This window comes from Drosophila bipectinata, unplaced genomic scaffold (genome assembly GCF_030179905.1).
Source record: "Drosophila bipectinata strain 14024-0381.07 unplaced genomic scaffold, DbipHiC1v2 scaffold_214, whole genome shotgun sequence".
NCBI classification, from domain to species: Eukaryota; Metazoa; Arthropoda; class Insecta; order Diptera; family Drosophilidae; genus Drosophila; species Drosophila bipectinata.
Window position 1 is genome coordinate 32,501 of NW_027222859.1, and position 12,500 is coordinate 45,000.

At 30.8% G+C, this 12,500-nt stretch overlaps 3 non-coding genes across 3 annotated transcripts in view; all 3 read left to right on the forward strand.

Moving 5' to 3' along the window:
• LOC138927290 (small subunit ribosomal RNA) overlaps positions 1-213 on the forward strand; it is a 1,995-nt gene extending 1,782 nt beyond the window's left edge. Inside the window, exon 1 of the ribosomal RNA XR_011443811.1 lies at positions 1-213. This exon is cut by the window's left edge and continues 1,782 nt beyond it. This is a non-coding gene — a ribosomal RNA (small subunit ribosomal RNA).
• Positions 214-920: 707 nt separating this feature from the next.
• On the forward strand, positions 921-1,099 carry LOC138927297 (5.8S ribosomal RNA). Its single transcript, XR_011443817.1, has one exon. It is a non-coding gene; the product is annotated as a 5.8S ribosomal RNA (ribosomal RNA).
• A 320-nt stretch (positions 1,100-1,419) lies between these two features.
• Positions 1,420-5,369, forward strand: LOC138927294 (large subunit ribosomal RNA). Its single transcript, XR_011443815.1, has one exon. It is a non-coding gene; the product is annotated as a large subunit ribosomal RNA (ribosomal RNA).
• Positions 5,370-12,500: the final 7,131 nt, after the last annotated feature.

Sequence of the window (12,500 nt, forward strand, 5' to 3'; positions counted from 1 at the left end):
TGAGTCATTAACTCGCATTGATTACGTCCCTGCCCTTTGTGCACACCGCCCGTCGCTACTACCGATTGAATTATTTAGTGAGGTCTCCGGACGTGATCACTGTGACGCCTTGTGTGTTACGGTTGTTTCGCAGAAGTTGACCGAACTTGATTATTTAGAGGAAGTAAAAGTCGTAACAAGGTTTCCGTAGGTGAACCTGCGGAAGGATCATTATTGAATGAATCTTATCCGTTATTAAAATATTTATTATATATAAATATATAAATAAAAATTACCCAAAAATAAAAGACATATATATTATATTGAATATATAGACCATTTGTTGTCTTCAATATAAATTGCGTGTATATTTAATTAATATACATGCGTTGCGTGATGTATTGTTCATATTAAATTATGCGCATACATTGATAAATGCAACACCTAAAATATACATTGTTGTACCTGATATACAGGTTAATGCTTTATATAATATTAAAACAATATAAATTATATTTATATTGATTATATAAAACTAAGACATTTCGCAACAATTATTTTAGGTATATAAAAAAATTAAACATATTTTATATGTTTAAATATAGACGAATATATTGAATATAAATTGCGTGTATATTTAATTAATATACATGCGTTGCGTGATGTATTGTTCATATTAAATTATGCGCATACATTGATAAATGCAACACCTAAAATATACATTGTTGTACCTGATATACAGGTTAATGCTTTATATAATATTAAAACAATATAAATTATATTTATATTGATTATATAAAACTAAGACATTTCGCAACAATTATTTTAGGTATAAAAATAACTTTATTGAAGGAATTGATATATGCCAGTTAAATGGTGTATTTTTAATTTCTTTCAATAAAAACATAATTGACGAATTGTATATTTATATATATTTATAAAACTCTAAGCGGTGGATCACTCGGCTCATGGGTCGATGAAGAACGCAGCAAACTGTGCGTCATCGTGTGAACTGCAGGACACATGAACATCGACATTTTGAACGCATATCGCAGTCCATGCTGTTATGTACTTTAATTAATTTTATAGTGCTGCTTGGACTACATATGGTTGAGGGTTGTAAGACTATGCTAATAAAGTTGCTTATTATTATATATTTTTATAATGATATGCATATGGTATATTATTGGATATATTTATATATTCATAATATTAAATATAAAAGCAATTATCTCAAATATTTATAAAAGAAAAAATGAAGATATACAATTCTTTCTTTTTTCAATTCAAATAATACTGAGAAATGTCTAGCATAAAAAAAATTAAATTTTTTTTAACTAGAATTGTCTCTTATTTAAAGATGCGAAAATTGAAAATATATCAAATATATTGTTCTTCATAGAGATATATTGTTTATATATATATATACATTGCTTTATACAACCTCAACTCATATGGGACTACCCCCTGAATTTAAGCATATTAATTAGGGGAGGAAAAGAAACTAACAAGGATTTTCTTAGTAGCGGCGAGCGAAAAGAAATCAGTTCAGCACTAAGTCACTTTGTCTATATGGCAAATGTGAGATGCAGTGTATGGAGCGTCAATATTCTAGTATGAGAAATTAACGATTTAAGTCCTTCTTAAATGAGGCCATTTACCCATAGAGGGTGCCAGGCCCGTATAACGTTAATGATTACTAGATGATGTTTCCAAAGAGTCGTGTTGCTTGATAGTGCAGCACTAAGTGGGTGGTAAACTCCATCTAAAACTAAATATAACCATGAGACCGATAGTAAACAAGTACCGTGAGGGAAAGTTGAAAAGAACTCTGAATAGAGAGTTAAATAGTACGTGAAACTGCTTAGAGGTTAAGCCCGATGAACCTGAATATCCATTATGGAAAATTCATCATTAAAGTTATAATATTTAAATAATATTATAGAAATAGTGTGCATTTTTTCCATATAAGGACATTGTAATCTATTAACATATATAATTTATCATAAAATATGACTTATAGTTTATTCAAATTATTATGCTTGCATTTTAACATAGGATAAATGTCATTAATTTGATAAAGTGTTGATAGATTAATAAGAATACAGTGCGTTAATTTTTCGGAATTATATAATGGCATAATTATCATTGATTTTTGTGTTTATTATATGCACTTGTATGATTAACAATGCGAAAGATTCAGGATACCTTCGGGACCCGTCTTGAAACACGGACCAAGGAGTCTAACATATGTGCAAGTTATTGGGATATAAACCTAATAGCGTAATTAACTTGACTATTAATGGGATTAGTTTTTTAACTATTTTATAGTTAATTAACACAATCCCGGGGCGTTCTATATAGTTATGTATAATAATATTTATATTATTTATGCCTCTAACTGGAACGTACCTTGAGCAGATATGCTGTGACCCGAAAGATGGTGAACTATACTTGATCAGGTTGAAGTCAGGGGAAACCCTGATGGAAGACCGAAACAGTTCTGACGTGCAAATCGATTGTCAGAATTGAGTATAGGGGCGAAAGACCAATCGAACCATCTAGTAGCTGGTTCCTTCCGAAGTTTCCCTCAGGATAGCTGGTGCATTTTAATGTTATATAAAATAATCTTATCTGGTAAAGCGAATGATTAGAGGCCTTAGGGTCGAAACGATCTTAACCTATTCTCAAACTTTAAATGGGTAAGAACCTTAACTTTCTTGATATGAAGTTTAAGGTTATGATATAATGTGCCCAGTGGGCCACTTTTGGTAAGCAGAACTGGCGCTGTGGGATGAACCAAACGTAATGTTACGGTGCCCAAATTAACAACTCATGCAGAAACCATGAAAGGCGTTGGTTGCTTAAAACAGCAGGACGGTGATCATGGAAGTCGAAATCCGCTAAGGAGTGTGTAACAACTCACCTGCCGAAGCAACTAGCCCTTAAAATGGATGGCGCTTAAGTTGTATACCTATACATTACCGCTAAAGTAGATGATTTATATTACTTGTAATATAAATTTTGAAACTTTAGTGAGTAGGAAGGTACAATGGTATGCGTAGAAGTGTTTGGCGTAAGCCTGCATGGAGCTGCTATTGGTACAGATCTTGGTGGTAGTAGCAAATAATCGAATGAGACCTTGGAGGACTGAAGTGGAGAAGGGTTTCGTGTGAACAGTGGTTGATCACGAGTTAGTCGGTCCTAAGTTCAAGGCGAAAGCCGAAAATTTTCAAGTAAAAATAAATATTACAATTATTGTGAAAATTATATACTTGAATAATTTTGAACGAAAGGGAATACGGTTCCAATTCCGTAACCTGTTGAGTATCCGTTTGTTATTAAATATGGGCCTCGTGCTCATCCTGGCAACAGGAACGACCATAAAGAAGCCGTCGAGAGATATCGGAAGAGTTTTCTTTTCTGTTTTATAGTCGTACTACCATGGAAGTCTTTCGCAGAGAGATATGGTAGATGGGCTAGAAGAGCATGACATATACTGTTGTGTCGATATTTTCTCCTCGGACCTTGAAAATTTATGGTGGGGATACGCAAACTTCTCAACAGGCCGTACCAATATCCGCAGCTGGTCTCCAAGGTGAAGAGTCTCTAGTCGATAGAATAATGTAGGTAAGGGAAGTCGGCAAATTAGATCCGTAACTTCGGGATAAGGATTGGCTCTGAAGATTGAGATAGTCGGGCTTGATTGGGAAACAATAATATGGTTTATGTGCTCGTTCTGGGTAAATAGAGTTATAATCATTTATGGTTGTAACTTGTTCCCCGGATAGTTTAGTTACGTATCCAATTGTGGAACTTTCTTGCTAAAATTTTTAAGAATACTAGTTGGGTCAAACCAATTAGTTCTTATTAATTATAACGATTATCAATTAACAATCAATTCAGAACTGGCACGGACTTGGGGAATCCGACTGTCTAATTAAAACAAAGCATTGTGATGGCCCTAGCGGGTGTTGACACAATGTGATTTCTGCCCAGTGCTCTGAATGTCAAAGTGAAGAAATTCAAGTAAGCGCGGGTCAACGGCGGGAGTAACTATGACTCTCTTAAGGTAGCCAAATGCCTCGTCATCTAATTAGTGACGCGCATGAATGGATTAACGAGATTCCTTCTGTCCCTATCTACTATCTAGCGAAACCACAGCCAAGGGAACGGGCTTGGAATAATTAGCGGGGAAAGAAGACCCTTTTGAGCTTGACTCTAATCTGGCAGTGTAAGGAGACATAAGAGGTGTAGAATAAGTGGGAGATATTAGACTTCGGTTTGGTATCGACAATGAAATACCACTACTCTTATTGTTTCCTTACTTACTTGATTAAATGGAACGTGTATCATTTCCTAGCCATTATACGGATATATTTATTATATCTTATGGTATTGGGTTTTGATGCAAGCTTCTTGATCAAAGTATCACGAGTTTGTTATATAATCGCAAACAAATTCTTTAATGAGAGATGCATTCATGTATTATCGATTTGAAAATTTGGTATAACTCCAATTACTCAGGTATGATCCAATTCAAGGACATTGCCAGGTAGGGAGTTTGACTGGGGCGGTACATCTCTCAAATAATAACGGAGGTGTCCCAAGGCCAGCTCAGTGCGGACAGAAACCACACATAGAGCAAAAGGGCAAATGCTGACTTGATCTCGGTGTTCAGTACACACAGGGACAGCAAAAGCTCGGCCTATCGATCCTTTTGGTTTAAAGAGTTTTTAACAAGAGGTGTCAGAAAAGTTACCATAGGGATAACTGGCTTGTGGCGGCCAAGCGTTCATAGCGACGTCGCTTTTTGATCCTTCGATGTCGGCTCTTCCTATCATTGTGAAGCAAAATTCACCAAGCGTTGGATTGTTCACCCATGCAAGGGAACGTGAGCTGGGTTTAGACCGTCGTGAGACAGGTTAGTTTTACCCTACTAATGACAAAACGTTGTTGCGACAGCATTCCTGCGTAGTACGAGAGGAACCGCAGGTACGGACCAATGGCACAATACTTGTTCGAGCGAACAGTGGTATGACGCTACGTCCGTTGGATTATGCCTGAACGCCTCTAAGGTCGTATCCGTGCTGGACTGCAATGATAAATAAGGGGCAATTTGCATTGTATGGCTTCTAAACCATTTAAAGTTTATTATTTATATTTTAAACGACAATGGATGTGATGCCAATGTAATTTGTAACATAGTAAATTGGGAGGATCTTTGATCACCTGATGCCATGCTAGTTACATATGAAAACATTATTTAATACAATGACAAAGCCTAGAATCAATTGTAAACGACTTTTGTAACGGGCAAGGTGTTGTAAGTGGTTGAGCAGCTGCCATACTGCGATCCACTGAAGCTTATCCTTTGCTTGATGATTCGAAATATAAAAAAAATGTAAATATGCATGTGTAAATATGTATATTTAGTATAAAAAATCTTTATATGCTATATCTAAGAAAGCATATAAGGATTTATCACGGGTTGTCCACGTTTCCCTACTAATTGTGGCCTACTAACTGTTTCGTCATCTTATTAGTGACGTGAAAAATGAAAATAATATTTTTCATTTATATTGTTATAAGTCTTAAACCTTAAGACGGCGGGAGTTGAATTACTTTCGTTTAGGTAGCCAAATGCCTCGTCATCTTATTAGTGACGTGAAAAATGAAAATAATATTTTTCATTTATATTGTTATAAGTCTTAAACCTTATAACGGCGGAAGATGAATTACTTTCTTTTAGGTAGCCAAATGCCTCGTCATCTTATTAGTGACGTGAAAAATGAAAATAATATTTTTCATTTATATTGTTATAAGTCTTAAACTTTAAGACGGCGGGAGTTGAATTACTTTCGCATAGGTAGCCAAATGCCTCGTCATCTTATTAGTGACGCGCATGATTCAATTCAAGAGATTCCTTCTGTCCCTATTTAAAACCTCACGGATATTAAAAATATTAAACATATATTGTTATAAGTCTTAAACCTTAAGACGGCGGGAGTTGAATTACTTTCGCATAGGTAGCCAAATGCCTCGTCATCTTATTAGTGACGCGCATGATTCAATTCAAGAGATTCCTTCTGTCCCTATTTAAAACCTCACGGATATTAAAAATATTAAACATATATTGTTATAAGTCTTAAACCTTAAGACGGCGGGAGTTGAATTACTTTCGCATAGGTAGCCAAATGCCTCGTCATCTTATTAGTGACGTGAAAAATGAAAATAATATTTTTCATTTATATTGTTATAAGTCTTAAACTTTAAGACGGCGGGAGTTGAATTACTTTCGCATAGGTAGCCAAATGCCTCGTCATCTTATTAGTGACGTGAAAAATGAAAATAATATTTTTCATTTATATTGTTATAAGTCTTAAACCTTATAACGGCGGAAGATGAATTACTTTCGTTTAGGTAGCCAAATGCCTCGTCATCTTAATAGTGACGTGAAAAATGAAAATAATATTTTTCATTTATATTGTTATAAGTCTTAAACTTTAAGACGGCGGGAGTTGAATTACTTTCGCATAGGTAGCCAAATGCCTCGTCATCTTATTAGTGACGTGAAAAATGAAAATAATATTTTTCATTTATATTGTTATAAGTCTTAAACCTTATAACGGCGGAAGATGAATTACTTTCGTTTAGGTAGCCAAATGCCTCGTCATCTTATTAGTGACGTGAAAAATGAAAATAATATTTTTCATTTATATTGTTATAAGTCTTAAACTTTAAGACGGCGGGAGTTGAATTACTTTCGCATAGGTAGCCAAATGCCTTGTCATCTTATTAGTGACGCGCATGATTCAATTCAAGAGATTCCTTCTGTCCCTATTTAAAACCTCACGGATATTAAAAATATTAAACATATATTGTTATAAGTCTTAAACCTTAAGACGGCGGGAGTTGAATTACTTTCGCATAGGTAGCCAAATGCCTCGTCATCTTATTAGTGACGCGCATGATTCAATTCAAGAGATTCCTTCTGTCCCTATTTAAAACCTCACGGATATTAAAAATATTAAACATATATTGTTATAAGTCTTAAACCTTAAGACGGCGGGAGTTGAATTACTTTCGCATAGGTAGCCAAATGCCTCGTCATCTTATTAGTGACGCGCATGATTCAATTCAAGAGATTCCTTCTGTCCCTATTTAAAACCTCACGGATATTAAAAATATTAAACATATATTGTTATAAGTCTTAAACCTTAAGACGGCGGGAGTTGAATTACTTTCGCATAGGTAGCCAAATGCCTTGTCATCTTATTAGTGACGCGCATGATTCAATTCAAGAGATTCCTTCTGTCCCTATTTAAAACCTCACGGATATTAAAAATATTAAACATATATTGTTATAAGTCTTAAACCTTAAGACGGCGGGAGTTGAATTACTTTCGCATAGGTAGCCAAATGCCTCGTCATCTTATTAGTGACGCGCATGATTCAATTCAAGAGATTCCTTCTGTCCCTATTTAAAACCTCACGGATATTAAAAATATTAAACATATATTGTTATAAGTCTTAAACCTTAAGACGGCGGGAGTTGAATTACTTTCGCATAGGTAGCCAAATGCCTCGTCATCTTATTAGTGACGCGCATGATTCAATTCAAGAGATTCCTTCTGTCCCTATTTAAAACCTCACGGATATTAAAAATATTAAACATATATTGTTATAAGTCTTAAACCTTAAGACGGCGGGAGTTGAATTACTTTCGCATAGGTAGCCAAATGCCTCGTCATCTTATTAGTGACGCGCATGATTCAATTCAAGAGATTCCTTCTGTCCCTATTTAAAACCTCACGGATATTAAAAATATTAAACATATATTGTTATAAGTCTTAAACCTTAAGACGGCGGGAGTTGAATTACTTTCGCATAGGTAGCCAAATGCCTCGTCATCTTATTAGTGACGCGCATGATTCAATTCAAGAGATTCCTTCTGTCCCTATTTAAAAACTCACGAATATTAAAAATATTAAAAATATTTTCATATGGATATGCAATCGTATGGATATCCAAATATGTGTGGGAAAGTCGTACTTCCTATACGATAAATGACCGGATTGACGAAACCGTGTTCAAAAAGGTATATAGGGTAGGTGGTGTTCGGCCTACCAATATAATATTAAAATAATATTATATTAAACAGAAGATCGCCAGTATTAATATATAAGCATATGGTTATGAATACATATGCATATAACATATATGAAAATATATGAATATATAAAAAAAAATATATATGAATATGAAAATATTTATATGTATATGGAATATATGGTAGGTGATGATGTTAGCCTACCATATAATATATAATATAATAATTTAATTATATTATATTAAATATGGAAATATTAAAAATATATTAAAAATATTAAAAATATTTTCATATGGATATGCAATCGTATGGATATCCAAATATGTGTGGGAAAGTCATACTTCCCATACAATAAATGACCGGATTGACGAAACCGTGTTCAAAAAGGTATATAGGGTAGGTGGTGTTCAGCCTGCCAATATAATATTAAAATAATATTATATTAAACAGAAGACCGCCAGTATTAATATATGAGCATATGGTTATGAATACATATGCATATAACATATATGAAAATATATGAATATAAAAAAATATATATGGATATGAAAATATTTATATGTATATGAAATATATGGTAGGTGATGAGGATAGCCTACCATATAATATATAATATAATAATTTAATTATATTATATTAAATATGGAAATATTAAAAATATATTAAAAATATTAAAAATATTTTCATATGGATATGCAATCGTATGGATATCCAAATATGTGTGGGAAAGTCATACTTCCCATACAATAAATGACCGGATTGACGAAACCGTGTTCAAAAAGGTATATAGGGTAGGTGGTGTTCGGCCTACCAATATAATATTAAAATAATATTATATTAAACAGAAGACCGCCAGTATTAATATATGAGCATATGGTTATGAATACATATGCATATAACATATATGAAAATATATGAATATAAAAAAATATATATGGATATGAAAATATTTATATGTATATGAAATATATGGTAGGTGATGGTGATAGCCTACCATATAATATATAATATAATAATTTAATTATATTATATTAAATATGGAAATATTAAAAATATATTAAAAATATTAAAAATATTTTCATATGGATATGCAATCGTATGGATATCCAAATATGTGTGGGAAAGTCATACTTCCCATACAATAAATGACCGGATTGACGAAACCGTGTTCAAAAAGGTATATAGGGTAGGTGGTGTTCGGCCTACCAATATAATATTAAAATAATATTATATTAAACAGAAGACCGCCAGTATTAATATATAAGCATATGGTTATGAATACATATGCATATAACATATATGAAAATATATGAATATAAAAAAATATATATGGATATGAAAATATTTATATGTATATGAAATATATGGTAGGTGATGGTGATAGCCTACCATATAATATATAATATAATAATTTAATTATATTATATTAAATATGGAAATATTAAAAATATATTAAAAATATTAAAAATATTTTCATATGGATATGCAATCGTATGGATATCCAAATATGTGTGGGAAAGTCATACTTCCCATACAATAAATGACCGGATTGACGAAACCGTGTTCAAAAAGGTATATAGGGTAGGTGGTGTTCAGCCTGCCAATATAATATTAAAATAATATTATATTAAACAGAAGATCGCCAGTATTAATATATAAGCATATGGTTATGAATACATATGCATATAACATATATGAAAATATATGAATATATAAAAAAAAATATATATGAATATGAAAATATTTATATGTATATGGAATATATGGTAGGTGATGATGTTAGCCTACCATATAATATATAATATAATAATTTAATTATATTATATTAAATATGGAAATATTAAAAATATATTAAAAATATTAAAAATATTTTCATATGGATATGCAATCGTATGGATATCCAAATATGTGTGGGAAAGTCATACTTCCCATACAATAAATGACCGGATTGACGAAACCGTGTTCAAAAAGGTATATAGGGTAGGTGGTGTTCAGCCTGCCAATATAATATTAAAATAATATTATATTAAACAGAAGATCGCCAGTATTAATATATAAGCATATGGTTATGAATACATATGCATATAACATATATGAAAATATATGAATATATAAAAAAAAATATATATGAATATGAAAATATTTATATGTATATGGAATATATGGTAGGTGATGATGTTAGCCTACCATATAATATATAATATAATAATTTAATTATATTATATTAAATATGGAAATATTAAAAATATATTAAAAATATTAAAAATATTTTCATATGGATATGCAATCGTATGGATATCCAAATATGTGTGGGAAAGTCATACTTCCCATACAATAAATGACCGGATTGACGAAACCGTGTTCAAAAAGGTATATAGGGTAGGTGGTGTTCAGCCTGCCAATATAATATTAAAATAATATTATATTAAACAGAAGACCGCCAGTATTAATATATGAGCATATGGTTATGAATACATATGCATATAACATATATGAAAATATATGAATATAAAAAAATATATATGGATATGAAAATATTTATATGTATATGAAATATATGGTAGGTGATGAGGATAGCCTACCATATAATATATAATATAATAATTTAATTATATTATATTAAATATGGAAATATTAAAAATATATTAAAAATATTAAAAATATTTTCATATGGATATGCAATCGTATGGATATCCAAATATGTGTGGGAAAGTCATACTTCCCATACAATAAATGACCGGATTGACGAAACCGTGTTCAAAAAGGTATATAGGGTAGGTGGTGTTCGGCCTACCAATATAATATTAAAATAATATTATATTAAACAGAAGACCGCCAGTATTAATATATGAGCATATGGTTATGAATACATATGCATATAACATATATGAAAATATATGAATATAAAAAAATATATATGGATATGAAAATATTTATATGTATATGAAATATATGGTAGGTGATGGTGATAGCCTACCATATAATATATAATATAATAATTTAATTATATTATATTAAATATGGAAATATTAAAAATATATTAAAAATATTAAAAATATTTTCATATGGATATGCAATCGTATGGATATCCAAATATGTGTGGGAAAGTCATACTTCCCATACAATAAATGACCGGATTGACGAAACCGTGTTCAAAAAGGTATATAGGGTAGGTGGTGTTCGGCCTACCAATATAATATTAAAATAATATTATATTAAACAGAAGACCGCCAGTATTAATATATAAGCATATGGTTATGAATACATATGCATATAACATATATGAAAATATATGAATATAAAAAAATATATATGGATATGAAAATATTTATATGTATATGAAATATATGGTAGGTGATGGTGATAGCCTACCATATAATATATAATATAATAATTTAATTATATTATATTAAATATGGAAATATTAAAAATATATTAAAAATATTAAAAATATTTTCATATGGATATGCAATCGTATGGATATCCAAATATGTGTGGGAAAGTCATACTTCCCATACAATAAATGACCGGATTGACGAAACCGTGTTCAAAAAGGTATATAGGGTAGGTGGTGTTCAGCCTGCCAATATAATATTAAAATAATATTATATTAAACAGAAGACCGCCAGTATTAATATATGAGCATATGGTTATGAATACATATGCATATAACATATATGAAAATATATGAATATAAAAAAATATATATGGATATGAAAATATTTATATGTATATGAAATATATGGTAGGTGATGGGGATAGCCTACCATATAATATATAATATAATAATATTTATTATATTATAATAAATATGGAAATATTAAATTATTTTCATATGGATATGGATATGGATATGGATATGGATATACATATTCATATGGATATACTAAAATATACTGAAATATACCGATGAGTATATTTAGGTGAGGGTAAAAAGGCAAATAAATACCCAGCTTGACGAAAGTGTGTTCAAAAAGGTATATAGGGTAGGTGGTGTCGTCCTACCAATATAGTATATTATTTATATTATATGAATATACTAAAATACCGATGAGTATTTTTAGGTGAGGGAAAGAAGGCAAATAAATACCCAGCTTGACGAAAGTGTGGTCAAAAAGGTATATATGGTAGGTGGTGTAAGCCTATCTATATAATATAACATACTATATTATATATTATATATACACTATATTGTATACTTAGATAATATCGTTGAAGCGTCTACGTCTTATTATAAATTATAATTTGACAAGTTTCCAATTATTATCGTTAATTTCTGGTTCTAGGCAAATAAAAATTTCTTTTTATTATATCCTAGTAAGTATATGGAATTAAATTTAATTTCATATACGTATATGATAATAGTAGTAATATTATTATTATTATTATTGTATAAATAAATATGAAT